The sequence below is a fragment of the Camelus bactrianus genome, chromosome 2, assembly GCF_048773025.1.
Source record: "Camelus bactrianus isolate YW-2024 breed Bactrian camel chromosome 2, ASM4877302v1, whole genome shotgun sequence".
NCBI classification, from domain to species: Eukaryota; Metazoa; Chordata; class Mammalia; order Artiodactyla; family Camelidae; genus Camelus; species Camelus bactrianus.
Window position 1 is genome coordinate 64,157,771 of NC_133540.1, and position 27,214 is coordinate 64,184,984.

General features: G+C 39.7%; 1 non-coding gene across 1 annotated transcript; it reads right to left on the reverse strand.

Annotated features, from left to right (window-relative positions):
* Positions 1–8,841: 8,841 nt before the first annotated feature.
* On the reverse strand, positions 8,842–8,945 carry LOC123616503 (U6 spliceosomal RNA). Its single transcript, XR_006724521.1, has one exon. It is a non-coding gene; the product is annotated as a U6 spliceosomal RNA (small nuclear RNA).
* Between the last annotated feature and the right edge of the window lie 18,269 nt (positions 8,946–27,214).

Below are 27,214 nucleotides of genomic sequence, written 5' to 3' on the forward strand. Positions count from 1 at the left end.
CCAATTATTTTCAACATCTGACATCTAAACAGTCTGACTGGCAGGATTCCTATAAATGTTATGTCAAAATGTTAACACAAAGACCATGTCGGATTCATTTTGATTTGTAAGTTATGAAAGGTCATTTATTTATTGATCGATGAAAAGTCTTTTAATCTATGTTCCTTTTGTTCTTTCAGGGAACAATCAAATGAAGGTTTATCAAAGGCACTTATACTTTAAAATATATATTTATTTTAAAAAATGAACCCATTACATGATAACATAAATGACATATTTATGTAAAATAACTATATTTTCCAAACAAATTTTCCTTTCCAAAACAAAGCAACTTTTAGTGAGAAAAGTAGCATTATTTTATATTTTTGCTATCTCATTAATGTCTGGCTTAATGGGGTTTGCCTGGATTGCTAGATCTGCTTTTTCATTTGATCTGCTGAAATATGTTGTTTCAAAGGCACTTCTTGGTTTAGTTATTGTTGAGTGCCTAGGACCTACCATAAGGCCTAGCACATAGAAAGCTCAATAATGCTGACTGAATGAATGATTAATTCCTAGCCTCCTCTCTTTTTTTTTTTTGTAAAAATGCCTGAACTCTTTAGATTAATTTATGAAATTCTGCTTAAACTTAACAGTGAATGAGGCTTTTACAATCAGTGGATTCACACTCTTTACATGTTGCTGATTAAAGTATATTTCAGGGTTCAGCAGGGATGGTATCACCAAGATGCTTGGGAGAAACACTGCATCTTGGACTCCACCCCAGACCTACCAAGTCAGAATCCGCTTTTTAACAAGATCCCCAGGTGATTCAGATGCACACTAGAGTCTGAGAAGCACTGCTTTATTTATTTATTTTATTGAAGTGTAGTTGATTTATAACATTGTGTTAGTTTCTGGCGTACGGCGAAGTGATTCAGTTGTACGTATACATACTCTTTTTCATATTCTTTTCCATTATGGTTTATTACAGGATATTAAGTATAGTTCCCTGTGCTATACAGTAGGACCTTGTTATCAATTTTATATACAGTAGTGTGTATCTGCTAATCCCAAACTCCTACTTTAGCCCTCCCCCATCCCCCTTCCCCCTTGGTAACTCTGAGTTTGTTCTCTGTGTCTGTGAGTCTGTTTCTGTTTCATAAATAAGTTCATTTGTGTCATATTTTAGATTCCACATGTGATATTGTATGGTATTTTTCTTTCTCTTTCTGACTTACTTCACTTCGTATGATGATCTCCAGATCCATCCATGTTGCTGCAAATGGCATTATTTCATTCTTTTTTTATGGCTGAGTGGTATTCCATTGCATATATATACAACATCCTCTTTATCTGGGCATCTGTCTGTGAACATTTAGGTTGCTTCCATGCCCTGGCTGTTGTAAATAGTGAGAAGCACTGCTTGAAAGTAACTTAACTATTATTATTTCCATGTAGCTATAGAATCCATTTTCTTCCACAGATTTTGGTTTTCCTAAATAAAATTATTTTCATTATATGACTAGACTTTGCACTGCTTTCTAATTGAGTCTGTGCAGGATAAGTTTTCACATCTTTGTTTCCCTCTTTCTCTTCTAAGGGTAGCTCAAGCTGAGAAACTGTGTGAATTCCTTCTCCTGAACTGTGAGTCAGGGGGCTTTCTCAAAGGGAAGTTCCCTTCTAGGGCCATCTGATTGAAAGTTTTAAATTAATGAACCAGTGATTGGCTATTAAGACATAGCTGCTTAAACAGTTTTCTTCTTTAAAAGAATGTTTGTTCTACGTCATGCAGAACTGGCATGAATTTAAGGGAAGACTTCCTGCCACAAAATATTTGTTAACAGCTCCTGAAAGAGAAAGTAATTGTCACAAGTCAGGTCTTTTTTAAAAAGTTTTTTTTTCCTGAGATTACCCATGTGTGAATTTCTAGAGGGGGTTGGATAATTTGTTAATTTAATTACTTGCTTTTCACTTAATTAACTTCACAGCTAAGTTTTTATTAGAAAGACAACTTTGGTTTCAGCTTGCCTAAAGTTATTAAGATTTTGGTATAGAAAAGCAGTTACAATAGTTATTTTACTTCTTGATTTAATGAGATGCTTTTCTTAAGCGTGTATTTTCAAGGTCAGCTCCAGCATACCAAGCAGCTTGTGCCAGTGCCAGCTGCAGACGTGCTTGGGGTCAGGCCGCTCTTGTAGAGGTGCCTGTGGAGAGGGCCACATGCAGGGCTGGGGGCAGGAGAAAGAGAATGCATCTGGAAACATGACACTGCCAACCCACATTCAGGTCTCACCCTGGTACAAGTCACCCTTTGTAGAAACGCTCTTTTCCTGGGAGGCTGTATAGGGTCCTGGAAAGAGCCTGGAACTTTGGAGTCTGACAGACCCAGGTCCTGAGACATTGTGGGTCATCTCAGACCTCTGGATCACTTTATTTTTTTAAAATTAACGGATAGGTCTGACCTGTGGTTTAATGGGAAGAATTCTCTCTTGGCTGCCCCAGATTGAGAGCTCCTTGAGGGCAGTGACTGGTCTGTAAGGTGTGTCTTTCCCTGGTCTAGAGGAGGGCCAGCACACAGCAGGTGTCAAATAAGTGCTTGTTCTCATCTTGTGCTGTATTTATTTACTGGTTTATTGTTTAGTTTTCTCAAGGAATGGGATTAGTGAGGACAGCGATTTGTTGAGATTTTTGCTGGTCTATATGCCTCGGCCTCCTATAATGCCTTGCATGTGGTGAGTACTCAGTGCAGGCGAGGGTGGAATGAAATAGTGTCTAGGTGCTTGCTAACAGTTTAGGCCCTACCCAGTCGTGTTTTCTCACTTAGTCCTTACAATACCCTTGTGATGTAATGGTAACTAACATGTATTGGCCTAGACAACGTTCAAGGATCAAAGTTCTTTACATTTATTATTCGATGCTTGAAAGTAGGTATTACTGTTATTGTAATTTCCATATGAGAAAACCAAGGCATTAAAGGCTGAAGTAGGTTGCCCCAGATTATGCTCACAGAGAATCAATCTAGGTTTTGAGCGGGGTGGTTCGGCTCCAACATCTGTGCTCTTAGCCACCACAGTAAAGTTGCTCATCAGTTCTCTCATTTGGTGAGTGAGGAGGTTGAGACTATAATGCAGCTGGCCCTTGAACAACATGGGTTTGGAATGCACGGGTCCATGCATACATGGATTTTTTTTTCAATGGTAATTCACAGCACAACACAATCCAAGGTTAGTTGAATCCGCTGGTGCGGGACCAAGGTGATGGTTGAACAGAGGACAGGGAGGGCAGGGCAGGCTATAAATTATTCATCAATTTCTGACTGTATGTATGGTCAGCACCCCAGACCCCCTGCATTGTTCAAGGGTGAACTGTACCTAGTTCCCCCATAATCACACTTCTGTCCACTACCAAAGAAGGGAATTGGATGTGAGCTGCCTGCCTATAGGTTTGGGTTCTTTCCACTGCACCACAGTTCTAGATGTTTCATTATGACCCTGGAGACAGGGATTTCCAAGAAGAGCTAATATATATCCCTGTTGACAAAAAGGTCAAGAAGAGTCATCATCAGAGTCACAGTAAAAACCAAATAAAGGTCCCTTGCATTTTAACAAAGCCCTTTTAGGTATCAACCTGTAATATTCGTTGTGGCTCTAGTCAACACATCTTAAGAAGAATATGTAAAGATGTTGGGGAAATTTCAAGAATTACATGGAAAGGTCCGAGAATTACATGGAAAAAAAGCTGCTATTTACACAGCATGTTAACATACTAACAAATGAGCATATTAACAAATAAAGGTGATTCTACCTAGACATCAATGGATTTGCCTGACATTTAAGAATTGCAAAATATGTGACTGAATTTTAAACAAATCCTAAAATACCATTGACACTTAAAGAATTTAAGTTTTTAAGTTATAGTCTAAATGAAAAATTTTAGACATTGGATTCTAAACTAATGGAAGTACCTAAACCAATTGGGATGAGCGTGTGAACGTGTTTTTAAAGGTTTAGGTAAATCAGTGGACACATACTCCTAATATGTCATCGAGGAAAACTTGGCTTCATTGTTTATCTATTATCATTGAGTTAGACTTCCAAGAGCTTGGCGTCTGGAATCAGACGGGGCTTGAATCTCTGTTCTACTTCTTACTTGTTATGTGACCTTGGGCCAAATTTTAAACCTCTTGGGTCCTCAGTTTCCTCATTTGTACAGTGGGATAGGATACTCATGATCCTCCCTTCATAGGTTAGAGATCATTCATTGATTTAGTTTTGAGTTGAATTAAACTCATTGAATTTAGGCACATGAAAATTGCTTAAAACGGACTGATACTGACAGGGTGTATTGATAGGGTTCAATACATGTTAGCTAATGTCATTAGCTATTGTGATGAACTAACTGCCCTTTGTCCCAGTTAGTAGCTCACAGTTTTAAGGAGACAACACAGAGGTACTTCAGTAAAAGAACAGGATCTGTTGCTCTCCTCTCCCATACCGTGGAACTTCACTATGGAGCCCTCTGTGACACGCTGGACTTGTCTGTGTGGACTGCACTGTCCTAACTATTTCCAACTGTTTGTATTTTCTAGCAGAAAAGATTCTAAGGTGCTGTGTCTGACGAGGACACCAAGAACTCTCTTACTAAATGTGCATCCTCAGTGCTGCTTCAGGTTGATGATATGTTAAGCCACGTGGGAAGGCAGCTGAATGAAGAGAACGAGTGGGTAAATACCTAGTGAATGGTTCAATGGCTGGGCAGAAAAATCCCATGAACAATGGACTGTGGCTGAGAAGTTACCTTGTTCCTGATTGACTCAGAGAGGAAAAAAGTCCTGCGAATACTGATACTAGGAGGCTAATTCTTTTGAGTGTAGCAGTGGTCTAGGTTTTAACGGAACAAGTGGTTAGGAAGTAGGAGCCACCTCATCTGCAATAAAGCCCAGTGTGTGCTTCAGAAAACAAAAATGTGTGACCTCTGTCATAGCGATGCCAGCCACAACTCCAAAATAAAGCAGATTTAAAGAGGAAACCGTTCAATTTTGGTAATAAAACACAAAAATTAGGTGGTTGTGTTCAGATTGTTTTTTTCAGGATGACTGAAGAATTTTAGATATTTACATATATTAAGAACTGGTCAAAAGAAAATGCTATTAAAAAACTGGAGAAACTTCAACATTCATGCATAAGTGTTAATTCCAACATGAACCATAAACCAGTTCGTGCATTTTGACAGAAGTCCATTATTGGGAATTTGTCTTATATAATTTTCTCTCTCTCTAAACACTCTCTTTTTGATCACAATTTAGTCAGGATCCTCTGAGCCCTCTTCTCAACGAGGCTTTGACCTTGGCCTGCCCTGACTGTCCTGTCCTTACTGGGCCTGCAAAGCCTAGTTTAGCAAGAATCCAACTCCAACTTGATGTCTAATCATCTGTGATATCTGATCAAGTTCCTCACCCCCTACCTTTGATGTATAAGTCTGTGCCCAACCTTTAGGAAAAATCCGTTAGATGAGTTTAGCAAGAATCCCCCTACCTTTGAAGTCTCCTCTTAGCAATTCTTCCATCCATTGACCTCACCCTGCTTCTTGGCTATAAATCCCCACTTGTCTGTGTTGTATTCAGAGTTGAGCACCATCTGTCTTCCCTATTGCAACAGTCTTGGATAAATTTTTCCTTACTATTTTAACAAGTGTCAGATAATTTTTCTTTAACTCAACCTCTCCATCTTTGCTAGAGTAGAGAACTTAGAACCAAAATATTTATTAGTAGGGGGTTGACTAAATTTTATGACATAATTTTTGAAAGAGCATGCCAGCATGAATAATTGGTGGCCAACATTCATAAAGTACTGTTATGTGCACTGTACTTGAGACAGGAGGGAAGGGGGCAGGGCACAGCCATTAAAAGAATGACGCAGCAATCAGCACCAAGATGGTAGAGGATTCAACTCCCAGGAGAACTTGAGCTTCCATATACGCTCATTAAAATACAACAGCATGCTAAATGACACTCCGACAGGAGCCAGGACAGTTTTAAGGCTGGCCGTAAAAGGTCAAAAAGTGGGTGATGGCCCAGTTCCTGGGAATCCCAGCCACTTCCCCAAAGTAGTTGAATAATCCTCCCACTTGTTAGCATATGAAGTTACCGAGCCCATAAAAACTAACAGCCCCACAACCTGGGGCTTGCTGTTTTGAATTCTTTCCTGCTTGAAGCCAAGGACCCTCACTGGACGGGGCACATGAGACCTGGGACCTGGGATGTGACCATCCTCTCGTGCCCCACTTTCCTGTATCACACTGGGTGCTTTATCAGCTGGACCTCCAAAACGAACTACAAATCAGCAGAAGCCGAGAGCCTCAGTGTTCTCCATTCTTCACTGTGTTCTTCTCTTCAGTGGTGGCTTCCTCTGCTCCTCAGACCTCACAGCAGAAATCAGGGCTGCTGCACCACTGCTCGCCTTTGTATCTGATTGCGGAGCAGACCCTCCTTGTCTCCCCAGAGGAAGCAGTCCTGGAGGAAACAGTTCTGTCCTTCGTTCTGTTCCTGTGGCACGTTCCTCCTCACAGGAGGACAGCTGGTTTATATTACTGGTGGCATCAAGCAACTGCAGGTACGCACTGAGCTTTGTCAACCAGCTGTGAGGTCAAGGCTTCAGAATGCGGGCAGCACAGTCACATGCCTCTCTCGTTGTTAATTTGTGGACCTGTGTTGCCACTTGTCCTTGGTCTCCCGGGAGCAACTGGGCCAGACCAAGGATTGTCTTGGGCAGGCCCAGGTGAGTTGTGAGCCAGCTCAGGGGTGGGGCAATCGAGTGGAGCTGCTGCTCTGTGGGACCAAAGGGCTTCCTCTCAGGATAAGCCTTCATTTCAGGAGAGGCCTCAGCTGAAAATTGTGTTTCCCAGCACAAGTTACCAAAACTCTTTGTTTTGGGATTTGATTTTGCCTGACTCATACTGCTTGGGCTGTTATTATTATTTTTTTCCCTCTAATTGGATCCTTATGAACACTTCTCAGGTTCTAGAAAACAGAGGAAAGGAGGCAGTGGTCTGCTGGGCAACTGGTTCTCTGGAGAAAAGAAGGCCAGACTGTAGGAATGGCTGATTTGATTTACCGCTGTGAGAGAACAACTTTCTTTCGATCCATTTCCAAACTCCTGGGGAAAATTCTTAGTGGCCCAGGTTTTCTGCCAGGCTTCTGTCCTTCGTTTAATCACCTGTGACCAGGGGACCATGACTACACAGTAGAAGGAAGCATGGTGGTTGGAAGTCTCCTGTAATGGGTCCGAGTCTTGTGTGCTGGGCTAACGACCATCCAGCCCGAGTCTGTGCAGAGCAGAGCCCAAGGTAAAGGCTTGTACACATGAAGTTTATGTAGAAATATGACCCCAGAAGGCAGAAGAACAGGACCAATAGGGAAGGAGAGAAAGACAAAACGTGGATTATTATTAAATTCACCAATCTTACTCTTTCGTTAATATTGCGTAATAAAAGGGCAATTTACCCAAATAATGCATAGTAAGAGATGAGCAGAGAGTTGCCACGAGATGTCATTGGAGCTTGAGAACAAATCCAGTGCAGAGAAGGGTAAAGCTCAGACAGCACACTACAGTCCCGGTGACGTCACTTAAGCCCTGACTGGGATGTGCCCTTTGTCAGCTCTATGGACCGCTTTCCCTTGCAGTTTTGGTTTCGTGAACCCATTAATTTCTTTACCGCTTAAGTGAGTTTGAATCACGTTTTCTGTCACTTGCAATTCAAGAGTTCCAACTGCTATGCTTCCACAATAGCAGAGATCGCATTGTATTCCGGGCGTTTATTTGTATTTTCTCAAGTAGATTGTCACCTCCTGAGGTCAGGGTCCATGCGTCTTATTCCACTTGTATTCCCAGCACTTCAGAGAGCACCTGGCATATAGTAGAACTCCAGCACATGTTGGAGTGAAGGAATAAATCTGTAATATTTATTTGGCATGTGTAATGTTGATCTTCTCCAGTCTCATCAATGCTTTTTTATTATTTACAATAATCTGTCTGTTAATGTGCACATAAGCGTTCTGCATAGTTATAATCAATCTGTTAATCTGTCTTAAAAATATCTTTTTGTATTCTGTTCTTCCTCTTTAGTATTACTTGAAGACAAGCAATTTTATTTTTTATTTTGATTTTTTACATGTTTTGTTTTCATCCCACTTAATCTCATTCTCCTGGTTCTGTTTATGCCTCAATGGTTACTCCTTTTCTGTCTTCTCCATCTCAAAACCTTGGGGAACTCCAGAGCTCAGTCTTTAAATGTCTTCTCTCTATCAATGCCTACTTCCTAGGGATTTCCAGGCACTGTTCACTGCCTCTACTGTTACCTCCCTGGTCTAAGTACCACAGTTTCTTGCAATAGTCTCTAAACTGCTCTTCCAGGCACGGCACCTTTATTTTTCCTCCAGAAGCAAGAGTGGTCCTTCTGTTACCAAACACAAGTTCATCTGCCTGACACACAGTAAAGCCAAACAAACCGGAACACCAGAGTTTGGAGCAGAGAAAGGTTTATTGCAGACCCAAGCAAGGAGGACGGGCAGCTTACGCTCGAAAAACCTGAACTCCCAAACAATTTTACTTTATATCCATCAAGATGGGCCACAGAGCTATGATTTCAAGTAGGTTTTTTTTCTTTTTTTTCATTTCCAAAAAAATATTTATTTATTTATTTCATTTTTTAATTGAGTAATAGTTATTTTACAATGTTGTGTCAAATTCCAGTGTAGAGCACAAGTCATCAGTCATACATGAACCTGTACATATTCATTGTCACATTTTTTTCGCTGTGAGCTATCACAAGACCTTGTATATTTTTCCCTGTGCTGTACAGAAAAATATGGAACGCTTCACAAATTTGTGTTTCATCCTTGCGCAGGGGCCATGCTAATCTCTGTATTGTTCCAATTTCAGTATATGTGCTGCCAAAGCGAGCATTCAAATAGGTCTGTAGTATTAAATTTCTTTTTTGTTCTTTTTAACTTTTGGCCTCCTTTACCCATTTCTCCTGCCCCTCACGAGTGATTTCTTAAGAATATAAGTGAGTTAACCTTTTTTCATGCTGAGAAGAAAACAGATGAAAATTTACAAGTAAATCTGACAAAATACATTCACTCAGAAAAAAAAAGGATGGTTAGATGGAAGAATTCACTTTATTTAAAATTATTCTATTAAAAGTATAGCTCCTTAGACCATTTTTTTTCCTTTTTAACTATAACAGAGCTAGAAGGTTAATAAAAGGTCTTGTTATAATGGATTGATTGAAACTGTAACTAGTATAATGGGAAGCCTTTTTCTGCTTTCTTATTTGTAAGGGCAAAATGTCTATTTAAAATGAAGATATGGTGAAGGGAAAATGTGATGTTGATAGTATTTTATTTTGCTTAGTCCTAAAAGAGAGTTACCATGAGCAATTATGATCCTATTCATTAGAAACTCACAAAAGAAAAGTTTATTTCATAACCTACTAAATTCCCTTATATTGACTGTATTCTTTTTTTTGTCAATTTAAAAGCTTTCTGAATGAGAATCTATAAAGTGGGAAATTCAAGAAGCCCACAATTTTATCTAACCATTCATTCTCTCTGCATTTCTTGCACATGGCTTGTTGAATGAGAATTTAAAACAATCTTTATATGAAATCTTAAAACTCTGTATGATTTTCCAAATCGAACTGTGAAGCCATTATCTGGGATTTTCTCTATATAATTGTTACTGTTGGCAGAAACTCATGGAAGTATCACGTGTTATTCAAATATCATTCTCTACAACCCAGCATCTAGAAAAATAAGGCAGATAAACAAAAAGGAGGATATATCTTAATGATGATATTTTGGGATCACAATACATTTTGGAGCAAGCTACAAACTCCTTCCCTTCAGAATCCAAATCTCAGTATTTTCCTTGAGCCAAACCTTTAGCAGCTAATAAATTTTAATCCCTAAATAAACCTTCCCCCTTAGACTAATGGCAAGAATTTTTTTTTTTAAGTTTCTTTTTCAATCAAAATTCCAGACTGGATCAAAAGGGAAGGAAAAAAATTCTTCTTGCCTTTCAGTAAGATTCAAAAATCAGAAGCAAATGAAGTCTGTTAAAAAGAGCACTTTCTAACTCCTTCTTCCCAGACAAGGGATCAACGTGTCAGCACTGGCCTCCTCCCCCTTGACAAGGCCCAGCTCTTCCTGGTGTGTGAGTGGCAGGGTTGGTGTAAGTGCACAGTCTACTCTGAGGGCTGAGCAAATGATTCACAGCTGTATCCCAGACATCTGCAGACTTGGAATGAGTAAATCATGACTCTGCATTTCTCTATTGCTTGTCTTTGTTTGTAAATGTTCACTCAATATTTTCCCTTCCATGAGCCTTTCGAATATAGCTTAGTATTGATTAATTCTCCTTAAAGTCATTTATGTTAATTGGAGACATTATTAAAATCTAAAAAAAAATCCAATGCTATGATTCTTCAATGTGAATTTGAGTTTAGAATAAATTAATGAATCTCTCTGGTAAAAATATTTTACCTCCCAGATCATATGTTCTATATGTAATTATTTTCATGATTTCATGATAATTCTTTGTGAAATTTTTAAAGCTTTAAAATCTTTCTTGTCCAAATATAAATAGCAAAGTATATTTTGAATTTAAAATAAATGACATATAAAACAAATCAGTGAATATGACAAAATAGAAACAAACTCACAGATATAGAGAACAACTAGTGGTTACCAGTGGGGAGAGGGTGGGGGGAAGGGCAAGATAGGGGTAGGGGATTAAGAGGTACAAACTACGATGTATGAAATAAGTAAGATACAACGATGTAATGTACAGCACAGGGAATACAGTCAATTATTTTATAATCCCTTAAAATGGAGTATAATCTGTAAAAATATTGAATCATTATGTTGTATACCAAAACTAATATATTATAAATCAACTATACTTCAATAAAAAAATAAATAAATGATATATTGATAACTCTTTGAACTATTTTACCATTTTTTCAAATTGCTAATAAAGTTTATTTGTACTAAAATGTCCTTTCTGTAATTAACAAGGTTTTGTTATAGAATTATGTAGGTATCTAGTCAGACTGTGAAAAGGCAAGTTTAAAATCTAAAATCCTCTCTTGATTATTATGAAATCTCCTTCTTTCTTCCTTCCTTCCATCCTTTCCTTTCTACCCTCCCACCCCTCTCCCTCCCCTGCTCCTCTGTCTGTCTGTCTTTTTCTTTTTTTTTTAAAGATGATCTCAGTCTGGAATAAACATTCTTGCGAAATTGGCCAAGATTTTTGCCAAGCATAGTGTGTACACATCAGCTGTTTTCTGGAAAATAATTGCACCATGTGAGAGTGTCTATTATTTTTAATTAGTACTGAGGAACGCCTCCAAGATATTTCATCAGGTCAGTCTTTCTCACACAGGCAATGGCTTTTTATTTCCTGAAATGCTGATTAAGCAGATGGATGACATTTGACAATTTTGTACAAGTGAACAAAATAATTGTTACAATGAATGAAGCCAGAACTCACAGAAGTAATAAACTATACCCCAAGTATACAAGAGGCGTTAGAACCTGCATCCTGAGCAGAACAGGCAATGTTTAGGGTGCAGTGTTCAAATTACCCAAACGAAATAGTAACCAAACTGGGTTTGGGGGAAGGCCACTCACTGGAAGGCCTGGCAGGCCTGGAGCGAGTAGAGTGCTTTGTCAGAAGCTTCTAAAGCTTAGCCAGCCGTCTGGGGGCTGTTGCATTTCCAGGATACTTGCCTGTGCTTCTGTGTTAAATGCAGGAAGTACTGATCTCAACATCCGGAGAAAGAGCACTTTGTGAAACTGTATTGAGAACACACCTCCAGAAATCCACAAACCTGAAAAAACAGGTTCTGATAGTGCTGGAGAGGGGAACGGCACAGTGCGATTTTGTAATATCACAAAGCACACTTGTATCCTGGTTTTGTGTGTCTTCTCCGTGGCTGAAGGTGCTTAGTCAGCTTTACTGTGAGGCTCTGCGGAAGCTGGCAGGCCACACCCTGTGGGTGGACACGGTCTTTCAAAGAGGTGGTGATGCCTGATGTCGGTCCCTCTGGGTAGAGGAGGTTTTCAGACGGCAACTGGGCAGATACCTTTTGGAAGAAAGAGGAACCTCCTAGGAGACACTGGCCTGTGCTTGTGGGGGGCAGATTCTGAGGCGGGGTGTAGGCACTTCGACGCTGGAACCTACGTCCAGCCAGGCTCCAGAAGCGCTCATCATGGTCTGCAAGCTCTATCCTCTGTGTAAGGGACGCCTTTCTCTGCCTCCACGCGGTACTGAAAAACGCTGCGTTTTTTCGCTTTGTCTGGTTCTCCTGCCTTTCCTCAGCGCAGACAGTAAGTTCAGTATTAATGAACCATCAGCTCACACCTTGCATTGCAGAGGGTCCCTGGGCCTTATTTGGTCCAGGAAATCCAGGGAAGGCTGCAGTTTTGATCTGTGTTGTCACGACCCTTTCTCATTGCCTGGGCTGGTCCTACAGTGCATTCAAGTGGGGGGGCTTTGCCTGTGATTTCCTCTCTTGTGCTAAACTCAGCAACAGGGACCTCTGTTGAGGCTTCCAAGGCCCAGGACTGGGGCCCAGGTTCCCTCCCTGTGCTGAATATGAGGCTCTTGGGGGCGGTGTCTGGGTGGGTTTTGGTCTCCATCTGGGTGGGGACCTGTGGGAACATGCAGCCTGGTCCTCCCTCTTGCTCCTGGGGGAGTCACCTAACAGGGCTCAAACATCGATCTTTCTACCCAAATTGGCCAGTGTCCTTTTTTTGGTCATTTTAGCCTTATTATCTGATATACCTTCCAAATAATGGCTTGACCTTCTGGGCAGGGGAGGCGAGAGGAGGTTTATTACTGGGGCTCGCATCTATTTTTTTAGTTCCAAAACACAGAAGGGTCAGGTCCTTCACCCTCCAATGCTGTCTCCAAGGGAATCCATTAGGATTTCTTTGGGCTCCCAGGATTTCCAAGGTCTGGCCTTTTCTTCTGGGGAATTAGAATAAGAGTGGGGAAGGGATATGGCTTAATTTTCTCCTGTTGACTAAAACCAAGGGATTAGCTAAATATTTTCACCTACTCACCCTGATGGAGCTAAGTGTAATTTTGTTTCCATCAAGATCCCTATAGTTAATCCTTTTATTTAGTCAACTCTTGTTTAATATGTTAGCCCTGTTGCAGTTTTTCTTGTTGGTATTAAAGGAAGGCTCTGTGTCCAAAAATGGGCCAGGAGGTTAAAGGTGAGCGGGCATTCCTTTTTTCCACATCTTAAATCAACCTAGAAGTTGTCAAAAGTAAGAAGCCTAAGGAGAAATTAATCCATCAAGAAGAGAAGGGGTTTTACACCCCTGCCAACCTTTTTCTGTGTGTGTATGTCATGATCCTTTGATAGGTTAGGAAGATCTGGATTTTATGCATATCGAGAAGAAAAATTTCTATATAAAAAGCCGAGGCTCTGTCGGATTCCTATACATTATGTGGCACTATTGTTTGCAACTAGGGAAACCTAAACCGTGCACCTTGCAATTGTGTTCCAAGGTGGCACAGTGTTTTTCTGATTTGCAGGAGTAACTAGGAAAAATCTTAGCCTCAGAAGCAGGACAGAAGAGAAGTGAAATGATATTTAGAAAGTCCCATACCCCCCCCACCCCATTTCCTTTTTTTCTTGTCAAGACAGTAAATTAATGAACTTAAGCTAATTGTATACATTTCTCATTGGTTTTTCTGCCGCTAAGTTTTGACTTAGCAAAGGTTTGTTAATTAGTGACTAGACATAATAAAGATTTTTTTCGTGTGCTAATCATAAATAGAAGCAGAGAGAAAGCTGGTGAGATTCTGCTGACTAGGCTGGGCATATTAACACAGGAAACTAGCAGTTATTTGAATATTTTGCTCTTTTTGAGATGAAAGGTTGATTAAAAGTATAAGAATGTATATAGAAATTAACTAGATAAAGGCTTTAAAGCAGTCATAAATATGTCTAAAGAACTAAGAAAACTATACAGAGAAAATGTCTCATAAATAATGAATATCACTAAAGACATGAAAATTCTTTTAAAAGAAACAAAAAATTCTGGAGTTGAAAACTACAATAACTGAAATGATTTGAGCTGCCAAAAGGAAAGAATTGGCAAACGTGGAGATAGGTCATGTGAGATCCAGTCAGGAAAAGAGAGAGAAAAGGATGAAGAAGCTTTGTTGAGGAAGTAGGGAAATCAGAAACTGGACTGTACAATGATATAGCTACTTGGAAAAGTTTGGCAGCTCCTTGAAATGTTAAGCATGGCTTTACTCCTTGACTTGGCAACTCTACTCCTAGTATAAACCCAAGAGAAATGAGAGCACATGCCCGCACAACTGTTCCATGGATGTTCCCAGCAGCACTATTCACGATGATACAAAGGAAGAAGCAGCCTGAATGTCCATCAGCTGGGGAGTGGACCAAGTGGTCTATCCACACAACAGAATGTTGTTTGACAATAAAAATGAAGTGCTAATACATGCTGTATCGTGGATGAACTTTGAAAACATTATGCTAAGTTAAAGAAGCCAATTACAAAAGAAATCAATCGTACAACTCCGTTTATATGAAACTCCCAGAATAGGGAAATACATATGGAAGGTAGATTCGTGGTTGCCAGGCATTAGGGAGAGAGGGAGTGAGGACTGACTGCAGATGGGTACGAGGTTTCTTTTTGCGCTGGTCCATATACTCGGGAATTAGGTGGTGTGTGGGGGGCTCCACATCTCTGTGAATATACTAAAAACACCGAATTATACACTTGAAAGGGAGAATTATATGCTTTGTGAATTTATCTCAAAGAATTGTACTTTAAATTGTATAAGAAATGGTAATTTTTAATGTGATCAAGCTATGTTGCAGAGAATATTGTTAAAAAAAAACAAACCCTGAAGTATATTTTATTTCTTTTGAAGTAGGTTATAGGTATTCTAATTTTTAAAAAATAGATGAATAATTACCCTTGAATGTGAGTAAAACATTTCTAACAACTCATTAAAGTTCTCAAAGCCTCTTTAAAAGGAAATCTACTGCCACCTAGTGTCTCACTCCTAGAATAACCTAATTCTGTGCTTGGAAATATTGTAAAACTTATAGAACCACTTGGTGGCACTGTGGACAAGGACATTAAAAGGTACAACTTCCAATTTATGGACCAGTTGTTTTCTGTTCATAAGAATTTGTTAAATGTGGCAAATACATTGCCCTTTTTTGGGGGGGGGATTAACTGTGTTACATTTTCCAAGAAGATCTGGCATATTTTTGAACTGCTGTTTCAACTTTCAAAAGTCATGAGAAACCTGAACATTTTCAGATTTAATTTTTGATTTTCAAAGATTTAAGGCTTTAAATAATTCAGATTAGATTTTCTTTTCCCCTCCGTTCTCCACTTTAGCCACATAACTGTAATCCAAACCAATTTCAATACATGGAGCGAGGTTTAACATTTGCTCTAACATTAAGTGAAATTATGCACAACGTGTTTCCACATAATTCAAAAGAAGGAAGAAAAGCAACTCAGATGAAACTATGTGATGATAACAAGGGCTCTGTGTATTTAGAAAATGTGGTGGTGGGTGTGGGGATAACTTCTGTTTTAAGCATTAAATCTGGTGGAAACACTTCACCTCCTGACAAGAACATCTGCCTGAGATGATGATTCATTATAAAGTGACACACAGCGTGGGTCTAGAAAGATCGAGAATATTACTACGAAAAATTTAATAATTTATTATGTGAGCATACTTCTGCTCTTGTTTTGTTTTTGATGCCATCAAATTTAGTGTAGTCATAGCAATGGGAAATGACATTCATTCCACTTCCTCTAATAGGCAGATTCTGGAAGAGATTGCTCTAATAAGCTGACTTTATGGTTATGCAAGGAAGAGAAAGATAAAACAAATCAATATTTGAAAACATAACGCCTGGCGAACATAAACATCATGCCCTAAACACATAAAAACATCAAATAAAATTTTGGTTCTTAGTATCACATAATATCTATGTATGTATGTATATATGTATCAATCCATCATACAGAACATATACATCCATAATGTCTACTGTAGCTTTTACAATTTTCTAAGTCTAATATATTATTGGTTAAGATATTATACTTAAAATGATTCCGTCTACATACTGTTGCTAGTGAAATGGGAAGACTAATTGCCAAAACACTACTTTGGTATATTCTGGTAATAATGATTATTAAGATTTTTAAGTCTAATGAGGAATGAGTTCTCACAGCTTATTAAAGAGCAAAAGAATTTTACTTGTTTGATTAGATTTCTTTATCATCCCTTTTGGTCTCTATTCCAAATCACCATCATTCTTAACATTTAATTTATAATGTTCCCCAAGCCTTGTCTATTATGTAACTGAGAAAGTGGTGATTATCTGTTGATTGTCAGCCCTACCCCATACTTACTAATTCATAAGCATTTCCCTCCCTCCTTTCTTCATACTCCGAAGGACAATGTACTCCTCTTCCTGCTCAAAGCTAAACCCTCTCCTGGGGCCCATGGCCTCTTCCTCCCTCCCCATCTCCATGGGTGAATGTTACTCCACCAGTCATTCCCATGCTATTCCCATCTTCTACCTTAATCCTTTTTTGGCTCCGGTACTGGGTCCAGAGACCCAGAGATTTTTCTCATCCTTCAAAAACAGACAAACAAAATACCCCCAAACACAACAATTAAAAAAATTCTTATGACCAAAAACCAAAACAGTCACTAACAAAAAATCCACCTTTTTGACCTGAAATTTCCCTTTGCCTCGCATTCTGTCTTTTCCCTTCCTTTTTTGTCAAGGAGTGATCTCTTTTTTCACCCTCTTTTTACTCAACTTACTACCTTCTAGTTTCCTCTCCCACCACTAGACTGACACAATTTGTGAAATTTGCCAATGATCATTTTAGCCCTTACTGGACCTATTTGCCAAATTTGATAAGATTTTTCAAAGCTTCCTTCTTGAAACTGTCCCATGTTCTCTTTGTAGCCTTCTTTTAATCCCTTCCTGGTCTTCTGTTAGTCTGCTTATCTCTTAAATGTTGATTTTCCTTTGTTTGATTCTCAAATTTTCCCTCTTCTGACTCTGCATCAAGAATTTTTAAGCCTGAGGTTCTTTCAGGGTCCACAGACCTCCTGAAATGGTATGCAGAATTTTGAGTGTTTGGTATACATAACTTTTTAGTGAGAAGACCTTCTCAAAGGCATTCATGTCTTTCAGGTTAATAACCACCATTCTACATGGTCTTCCAAGGTCATCTTAGCAATTAATTTAGTTTTTAAACAACTAACATATATCAGGTGCCAACTAAGAAAAATATAATAATTTTCTTAAGTAACTTTCAGAACAACTGTATAAAGTAGGTATGATAATCTCCACTTTACAGATGAGAAAACTGAGACATAGAGAGATTAAGTGACTTGGCTAAGGAAACACAGTTAGTAGGCAGCTGTCATGGATTTAACTCCCATTTATTTGCTGATGATTCTCAAACTCATGTCTCCAGCCTTTATCTCCCAAGCTTCAGGTAACTCAGATGATTCCTGGGCTGTCCAGCTCAACATTTCTGACATGAATTATTACCTTCCCTCCCCAAACTATTTCTCCTGTGTTCTCCACTCAGGGGCCATGTTACAGGAGTCATCTTCGTTCTTTCCTTTGGTCTCCTACATTGGACTGATCTTCAGTCCTACTGAATTTAAACTCACATTACTGCTTCTTCAGTTCAGGTCCTGATCACCTTTCACCCAGCTACAAACTCTGTCCTGTTTCATCCTTTCCCAGGTCTTTCAGGGAAGCAAGTGACAACCGGTCTGACTACTTCTTGCTAAAATGGGGCATAGTCTTACCTCCTTGATTTGGGGAATGGACAGTGATTTGGAAATGTTTTCTGAGTTCCAAATTCTGGATCTGACCTTTGCATGATTGAGATTTCATTCCCCGAAGAAATTCAGGAAAATAAACCTGGAAAACCAGTCTGGACCTGGCACTTTGGGGGAAGACTTGTAGCCAGGTAGCCAGTTGAATACTTTTATCTCAGTAAGTTTTAACTTTTCATGTGGTATTAACATATATATGTAGAAGAGCTATTGGCCACTACACATATATACTTTTCTCTGCTAACATCTGATCTGAAGCAATTTTACTGTCTAAAAATGTGTTACAAGAGGAGGCTGTGAGATCATAAGGTTATAGCTGCCATCTGCCAGCAGACACTGCTTTGAGAATGGCTGGTGGTGTCTCCAGTATGACACAGCTCAGAAAATTCGAGTTCTCAACAATACAGGAACATGTTTAAAATCATGTCCACAGTAGCCACCTAGTTTTACCTTGGATGTCTGAACCACAGATACTCCATTTTGACTTTCAAATGTGTTCCCCTCTTCAAGGTCAAAGCAGATGTACAATGCATGTGCAAAAGGCCATAAAGCAGGCTGCTTTTGTCAGTAAAGTCAAACCATGTATAAGCCAGAATGACTTCCCCAAACCTCAATATGTGCAGGTTTTCCCATCATTTCCCCTTTTGATTGCAAAGTTTATAAAAAATATCGAAAAGTTTCACACAGTCTGTTATCGCAGCATTCTAAGTAAACTTGTTCTCTTAACAGAGAGGAACCAAAATCTAGTCCTACATTCGCCTAATTTAAATAACAAAATCCAAAATCTGTTCCTTGATGCTGGGGTGGTGGCTCCCATGTTCATATCATGTCCCTTTATATTTGCCTAGTTATCCTTTATATGTATGTATGCTTTATCTTTGCTTTACATTTTGCTTTATATTTGCTAGACTTCCTTTATATTTGCCTAGTTATCCACATTGGGGGAAAATTATCAAATCCTGTGAAAAGGCTCAGAGGTATGTTAATGGGGAAACACTTTCCAGGCCATACGTTTTATCACTTATACCCAAGTTTTACACAAGCATTGTACATGTGCTTTTAGCAACAGACTTACAGCAAGCATCGTTATACATCATGAGTTGTCACATTATACTCGGTGACAACTCCATTAGAGAATTCTCTTTCTATCCTAAACACTGGGGGCAATATTGATAGTAAGACAAATATTTGGTAAACAGTTCAATTAGAAAACAGAATAAAAGCCAGGAATACTTAAGACAACCAAACAATTATAACTATATTCATCAGTTCACCCAATCCCATGCAATCAATCCCCCTCACCAACAGTTTCATGAAATCCAAGGTTTGACTAGAACTCTTAAACATCCTACCAGCTCAGCAGCGTGATTTAAAAGAAACCTGTGAAAAAGTCCGCCCCACAGATCGCCTTGAGGATGAAGCAGTTTCGCAAAGCCACCAGCTTAATGACTAACAATGACAAAAGACCCAAAAAGGCAAGGCAGAAGATCTGGTTACAATGTTCTTGACAGAGAGGCTTAAACAAGTTGCTGTGATGTATAGCATTTCAAGATAACAGTCAGAGTCATGACTGATAGCATTATATCAGGACACATCTAAATTTCAGAAACTTTATATAATTTCTAGAATGTTCTACATCAACAACATTCATCCATACCGTACATTCCAAGAAGGCTTATCACTCATTTGACGATGCTTCAGGTGCAATTCAACATACCAACCAATCTTATTTTAATAGTTTTCTCTGGGATATCTCAGAGGCCGTCTGAAGCCTCCCAAAGTTAGCTGGGAAGTCAAAAGAATGTTAATTAGAATTTGATAGGAAGTTTATAAAAAATACCAAAAAGTTTCGCACAGTCTGTTATCGCAGCATTCTAAGTAAATTTGTTCTCTTAACAGAGAGGAACCAAAATCTAGTCCTACATTCGCCTAATTTTAATAACAAAATCCATTTACCTAATAAAGTTTAATCTAATCTCAGCCCAACCATGCACAAAACTCCTTTTTTTGGGGTCCCTTTCTGCAAACTTTCCACAACTTTCTGTATCCATATTAGTTTGTCCTCTATTTTTTCCCCCATATAGAAACAACTAGGACCAAGTCACTTTGTTTTCCCTTAACAAAATGCAGTTCCATTCCTCATGCCTTTTTCTTTTTTTAACCAAAAACATATATCCTACTTGCCTACTGTATACTGAAATGTTTCCCCCCATTATTTTTAGTAGTTTCAATTACATATTTAAATTAGACTCCTCAATTCTTAAAAATCTTAATTTCTAGTGAAATGTTTCAGTGTCTTATTTTGTTTGGGAATGACCAAGCTATTCAACTATTCAATAAACTTCCATCATTTAACTTAATTTAGCACAACTCAAAATTTCAAGTTACCTAATATCTGGAGAGATCATTTTTAACTAGACATTCCTGAAACAATGATTTCTAAAGAGTTTGTCCAAAAGCTATTATCTCATTTGCATTTAATTCAATTATAAGAATTTCATCATACCAAGTTGATTTTTTTCTTTCTGCTGACAAACTGCAACAGAAACATGAACTTATTGACCTTCAGTAAACCTACATATAATAAAAGACATGTCTGTATTGATTATACCAATAAGCTTAAGCTAGTTTTAATATCAGATATCAATATTAAATATTTCCCAGATCACATGAAATTTGTTGTCTAGCTTCTTTTATACTTAGAAGTATTTAATTTGTAAGCACTTCCTTTTAAGTCAATTAAATAGAGCTTATTTACAAGTTAATTTTTTTACATGAAGACAGGCAGAACCAGAGATCTCAGTTTTTCTGCTTGAGTTTTAAAAGAAACTCTATTTTTCACTGAGACCCCAGGTAGGTCATCTATATCTCAAAGGCATTGGAAGAGAAATGCAAATTCCTCTTCTACAAAAACCTAACCATCTTGGCTATTTTCAGGAATTTTTTTCCAGTTCCCAAATACCCACTTCAGTTTAAAAAAAAAACAAACCCAGTGATAGACAATTATATATATAGAGAGAGAGACAGTGTACCACCCCAGTCAAACTCCCCACCCGGCACTGTCCATATATATATATATATGCACACATACACACACATATATAAATCATTGGCTCACAATTGCATGCCTCAGTTTTAGCAAAACCAGGAGGAGAGAACAGGATTTGGATTCAGGTACTGAGGCTCACACACACACACACACACACTCACACTCACTCAAAATAAAAGCTGAAGCAATTGCAAAAAGCCCACTTTGATATAACAGCAGAACCACTGGGGCCATTGTTCTCCAGATCTCAGGGAGTCCTGAGCCCACACAGTATTACAATAAAAAAAAAATACCATTTTCGTTCATTTATAGGAGCATAGCTGAAGATCTCCCAGTTTTGCAAAATATATCCTAGGGGGTCTATAAGATGGAACAGAGCTCTGATCATCCATAAGTAATCATTCACAGCTGATTTTATCAAATACTAAGCTAACAACAATTCAAAACAGTCTTTGGGTTACAGTTCCCTTGCCCCAAAACGGGAGAAACCCCAGCCAATGCACCATCAGAGATGGAGCTGAATGAATGACCAAGGCTAACCTGAAAGGGAAAATCCTGACCAATGCTCTGCCATAGGCAAGGCCAGCACAATAAGGAAGGGTACCCTGGTGCCATCACATCCAATCCCCCTTGCTCACCAAAGATGTCTCAACCAGCCAGCGCAGGTACTGACACACACACATAAAAAGAACAAATACGATCCCACAATCAAAAGACCAGATGCGGTGCAGCCCAATAATTCCACTTCCACTCCCAGATGGAGGCCTCCAAACGGATGTGCCCCCAGCTCTCAAAAAAGAACGGACCTAGAGTGCTCACAATGAGCCCAGAGGGGCTCACTTCCCACAAGGGGATGAGCTCAGGTAGAGAGGAGGATTCCCAGCCTGTGTAAGCTGAAGTAACTCACCCCCAAGCGACACTGAATGTGGACCACAGCTCCCGATGTTTTTTGGCTCCAGACAGCTTCAGGCTGTTGCCTGCAGAATCCCACCCAGTTCCCTGGAGCGAAATGAGCTCTGGCAGCTGCTGGGACCCAGGGAAGGGGATGCCCCCAGCTAGGGTTGACCTGCTTCAGCCACAGACCCCTAGGCTGGCTTGTCAAAATTATTACTGGGCGCAAGTTTGTGTGCCTGACCTTAAAGGCCAAAAACCCCTCCAAAACATTGGAGTTTGGGGCAGAGAAAGGTTTATTGCTGGGCTGAGCAAGGAAAACGTGTGGCTCATGCCCAAAAGACCCTGAATTTCCTGAAGGGTTTCAGCTGAGGGTTTTTAAAGGCCCACTGAGGGCGGGGCTCCCCAGGGCCTGTGATCAGCTGTGCCCAGTTCTCTAATTGATTGATGGTGATCAAACCTTAGGCACCAGAATGTCTAGGGGCTACATGCTCATGACCATCATAGTTTATTTCTTCCACTGGGTGGTGGTTTTTAGCAACTGAAAAACTCAGGAAATCTGCATGAGATACTATTATCTGGGTGCCTCAGAGAGGAGCTACAGTAGAGGGTATGGGGGAGGGGGTCTGTCCCTGGAAGCTCCCATAGGGTCCTTTGGTTACATCCCTTCCCACAAGTCACCCTGCAGTTACACTGAATTACTTGGTGTTCCTCCCGGATGGATGCCCTGTTATTTCTCACTTCCATGCCTGTGCTCATGTGGTCCCCTCTGTCTGGAATGCACTTCACTTCCTTTTTCATCCAGCTAAGTCTTATTCATCCTCGGTGTCACTTCATGAGGACTTGTGGGCCTCCTTCCCTGGACTAACATGATTTACTGCTGGAATGGATGAGAAGGGGAGGAAATGAAGATGACTTGAGGTTTTGGCCTCAGCAACGAGAAGAATGGGACTGTCACTCCTTGAGACCGAGGTTTTGGGGCTAAAATCATGATCTGGTTTTGGACATACGGAGTTTGAATGACTATTAAATTTGCAAGTGAAGTTATTGATCAGGCATTTAGCTAGAAGAGACTGAAATTCAGGGCCAAACTAGGGATGCACATCAGCATAGAGATGGTATTAAAGCCATGAGGCTGAGGGAGAGTATCAAGGGGATGAACAAAGAAGGAGAACAGGTCCAAAGACTGAGTCTCAAGGCAACCAGGTAGTAATAATCTGTTCATGTACATGCGTCCCCACCAAGGGATGAGATCGTGGTACTCCTGGGCTTTGTTTTCATTATCCTTTTAAGTACCTTGTATAATATTGCATGTATAAACGTTGTTTAATAAGTGCTTGTTCAATGAAATGAATTAGTGAATGGATGGATGAGCTAGAATGGGTGATATTAAACAGAGGTCACCACGCCAAATACCTACAGGACACAAGCAACAGTGCAGGAAAATAAAGCATCTTAGGTGTAAGTAACAGGGAGCGGTACGGGCCATGGGAAATGGAGACGTATGTGCTTTGGCAAAAAGAGGGAAGCCTTGACTTAGGTCCAATTGATTACTACGATGCACAAACTTGTGTCAAGGGCAGCCAGTTTTTCTGATTTCAGGAGAAGCTGGACATTTCAGACTTTGTTAATGTGGAATTTTCTGTGAGCCAAGATTCTGTAGGTCAGATGAAATTTGTCCTGAATCTGTTTATTATCCTGCCAGGTCATGACCTCTGATCAAGTAGTTCAACATAATTTATAGATGAGGAAAAGCAGGCTTTTCTGTTATCTATTATTAGACAGGGAGCTAACCTTTTCCAGGCAGCAAATGACCCTTTTACCTTTGGCTAAGATTTAGGCTGCCTTTAAGCTCAAACAGAAAGGCAGGAAAACTGTAACCATGAAAGCTGCTCAATAAATATTCTTATATGTGTTCTGCTTCTTTAACTCGATTGCTTAACTTGCTCCTTTCCTTTGGTTTCCGGGATTTAGTTACCACATATAGCAGTTTTTCCACCTGAAAAATGGGATAACAATCTTTACCTTAATTATCTAACAGGGTTAGTATGAGAATCAAATAAGAGAATCTAAGTTTAAGTGATGTGAAAGGCTTAAATGGAACGCAGCTGTGAGCTGCTGTTACCCTACGCTCCAGAGGTTAACCCAGGCTGAGGCATAAATGGCTGGCTAAGCTCAGTGGTCTTGGCCAGCGTGCCCTTCAGTGTGAGTGGAGAGCATAAGGCCAAAGTGAATGTACTAAATGCAGTTCTCTGTAAGTGGGTAGTACAAAAACCCAAAACAATGAAATATGCTTTCTTCATGTCTGGATTGGTCCAGGGATAAATTAAAAAAATTATTTATTGGGTTGGGTAAACATTATACCGTTTAATTAGTCCTTCATGAATATTATTTCTTGCACTTTGACTTTGGATCAAAGTTGACCAATGATGCGTATTTTGCTAGTTGACAAATGTCTTAGAGTAATTATTTGGTGTTACTGATTGAAGTACATGTATTTTTAAAACTCATATACTTCAAAAATAACAGATTTAAAAAATCAACTGAGCAGAGAGGTAAAAGGGAATGTCACCTTAGGAAAATCAAGGTGCCCAGCTTAGACTTTGTCTTGATTTGGCACGGGCCTACCCCTGCACAGAGGAGGCCTGGGAGCACTGTAGACAGTGTAAAGATTTTTCTCAGAAAACAATTCTGAGTCTGCTCCAGGATAAGGGCAAATCAATAAACAAGGTTCCAAAGTTCTACACTGTAGATCACGGCTTTGACAATTTTTGCCTGGAAAAATTTCAAAGCAGAATTACCCACAGAAAAATCTCAGAAATCCTTCTGTGAAATGTCTGACTTTGAGAGTTTCCTAGTGACCCTTCTGGGGAAAATCACTTGTGAAATGTACCCCATACTAATAAAAATGATTGAGATGCTGTCTAAGGTTGTTGGATATAAACCAATGAAACCTTGGAGGACATCTGCCAGGAATATGAATTTATGTTTAGAGATAATTGACCTTAAATGAACTCTTTCTATTACATGGTAGGAATACTGTGTATTGAGCCCAGTACTAGTACGGAATATTTCTCTTTTTAGTTTCTTTGTTTGTTTTTGTTTTTTGGCAAGGGGAATTATACTCAGGTTATAAAGTTGAGCTTGGTTTCTTTCAATTTCTAATAGTCTTATGAGACTGCTGTTAACTGGGTATTTGTCTACAAATTAACAAACTGTAAATGTTTGGATTTTCCACACAACTACCCAAGAGAGGTGCATAATTAAAAGAAGTACTCAGAGGCTTTGAGCTATGCTCCAAAACCTTATGTTTTAGAGGTGCTCTCAGTGACTGAACTTGTGTATAATGAATCACATTCGGTTGCATAAAATGACTCTTCCCCTCTACCAATGACCTTACACCTTCTTTTTTTTTTTTTTTTAACGTTTCTAATTTAACTCACCTGCCATAGCATACAAACTCCTAGGAGTAGATCAGCAGACATCACTGTGGGAGGGTAGGGAAGTGGAAGAAGGAAAAAGAAAGTGGCATGTTCTAAGGCTTAAAAAAAAACAGCAACAACAACTTTCCCCCCTTAATTTCTCTTCAAAAACTGCAAAGGTGACATGAACTTAGTGAGAGTGAAATAGTATAAAGATAAAGAAAAAAGCCAATGATCAATATATTTTTTCACCTCATCTCCCGGCCACCTCCCCATCTTCTGGGTTCTCAGAGCAACGAATGTTGACAACCTGGTGGATATCCTGTCACACAGTCTACTTGCTCATTCATTCACGAAACGACTGGTACATATGAAATCCCATGGGTCCTGAATTCAGCTGCACCATTCTCTCCACGGACCTGACTTGGAATCTCCTTTTCCTTAGGGACACCAAGTAGTTGCTGTCTGGGTTATGAAATGAAGTGTGACAAGAAACATCAAAGAGCACCAACAGAGATGGCTCTGGGAACTCAGCTAGGATGACTCAAATGGCTGAGGAGGACTTGAATGACTGGGGCTGGAGGTCTCTACTTCCAAGACGGCCTCTTCCTCACACATCTCTCCTCGGTGGAGATGGCTGAAGAACCAGCTCAGCAGGGATTGTTGGCGGACCGTGGGTCTGAGCCTGCTCCAGCATGGCGGGCTCAGGGTAGTCAGACTTCTCCTGGTGACTCAGGTCACTCCAAGAATGAGCGAGGCAGACGCTGCATGGCTTCTTATGACCTCAACTTAGAAATCACATGGTACTGACCCCTCAGTACCCTACTGGTGGGAGGAGTCACAAGCCCACCCACATCCAGGGGATGGGCACATGGGCTTGCCTCTTGATGGGAAGATGAGTGCACATTTGTGGCCACTCCCTAAGAGTTCTCCTGTGAAATATTTATCTGAGAAGCTCATGCTTGCTTTGTATCAAAGTAGAATATGGCTAATAGGCTAATAATTTGTTTTGCTCCTTTAAAAGTTGCTCTTTTAAAAATAGGGCTGACTGTATTCTGAGCCTAACCAGGCAGGGCCACATTCTTAAAGATTGTAAGTGCCAACAGAGATTGTAAGTGCCGACGTCAGCCTGTCAGAGAAGACCTTGACTAAATCATGGCAAGAATTCTTTATTATGTACTTTATTTAGCTTGAGCTGTGAATCAGCTCTCCTAAAGGTGAAAACTTTACTGAGACTGAGGTATAAATAAGCCTGCATCACAAAGTTTAGGGTCATTGCCCTAAAAATAAAGTATAAGTCAGCTTCTCAGGTGGCACATGATTTGGACTTCCATGATCCCACCCAACATGATAATACTGTTGGATTCTCCATCTCCAGGTCCGTCTTCATTAGTGGTTCCAACAGCGAAACTCAGGCCCTGCACAATCATTTCTTATACCTAAGGTTTTATAATGCAGCAAAAATTTATAGTAAAACCATGACTAAGTGGTGGCCATGGTACCAGGTACTCAGATATAAAAATGAATAAGGTAGGGGGGCTGCCTTCAAAGAGCACACAGTCTGGTGGGTGTTTCTGGCATGTGAACAGATAAATTGCAGCAGAAGTCATTACCTGGAAACGAATCACGTGACCCTAGAGGGAGATCTGTGTGCCTGGGCGTTCACGCTGACAAGCACCTATAACCCCTCCTCTCTGCCCACACCTGAGCTTTTGAACCTTATCTCTTCTCTGGCCTTTTAGGATGTCTCTTTGATAGACTTCAAACCCAGTGTTTTCCTCTGCCTTGATTTTTTGCTTTCATGACTGACTTGGATTCTTTTTTTTTAATTGAAGTATAGTTGATATACAATATTGTGTCAATTTCTGGTGTACAGCATAGTGATTTAGTTATATATATATACATTCCTTTTCATATTC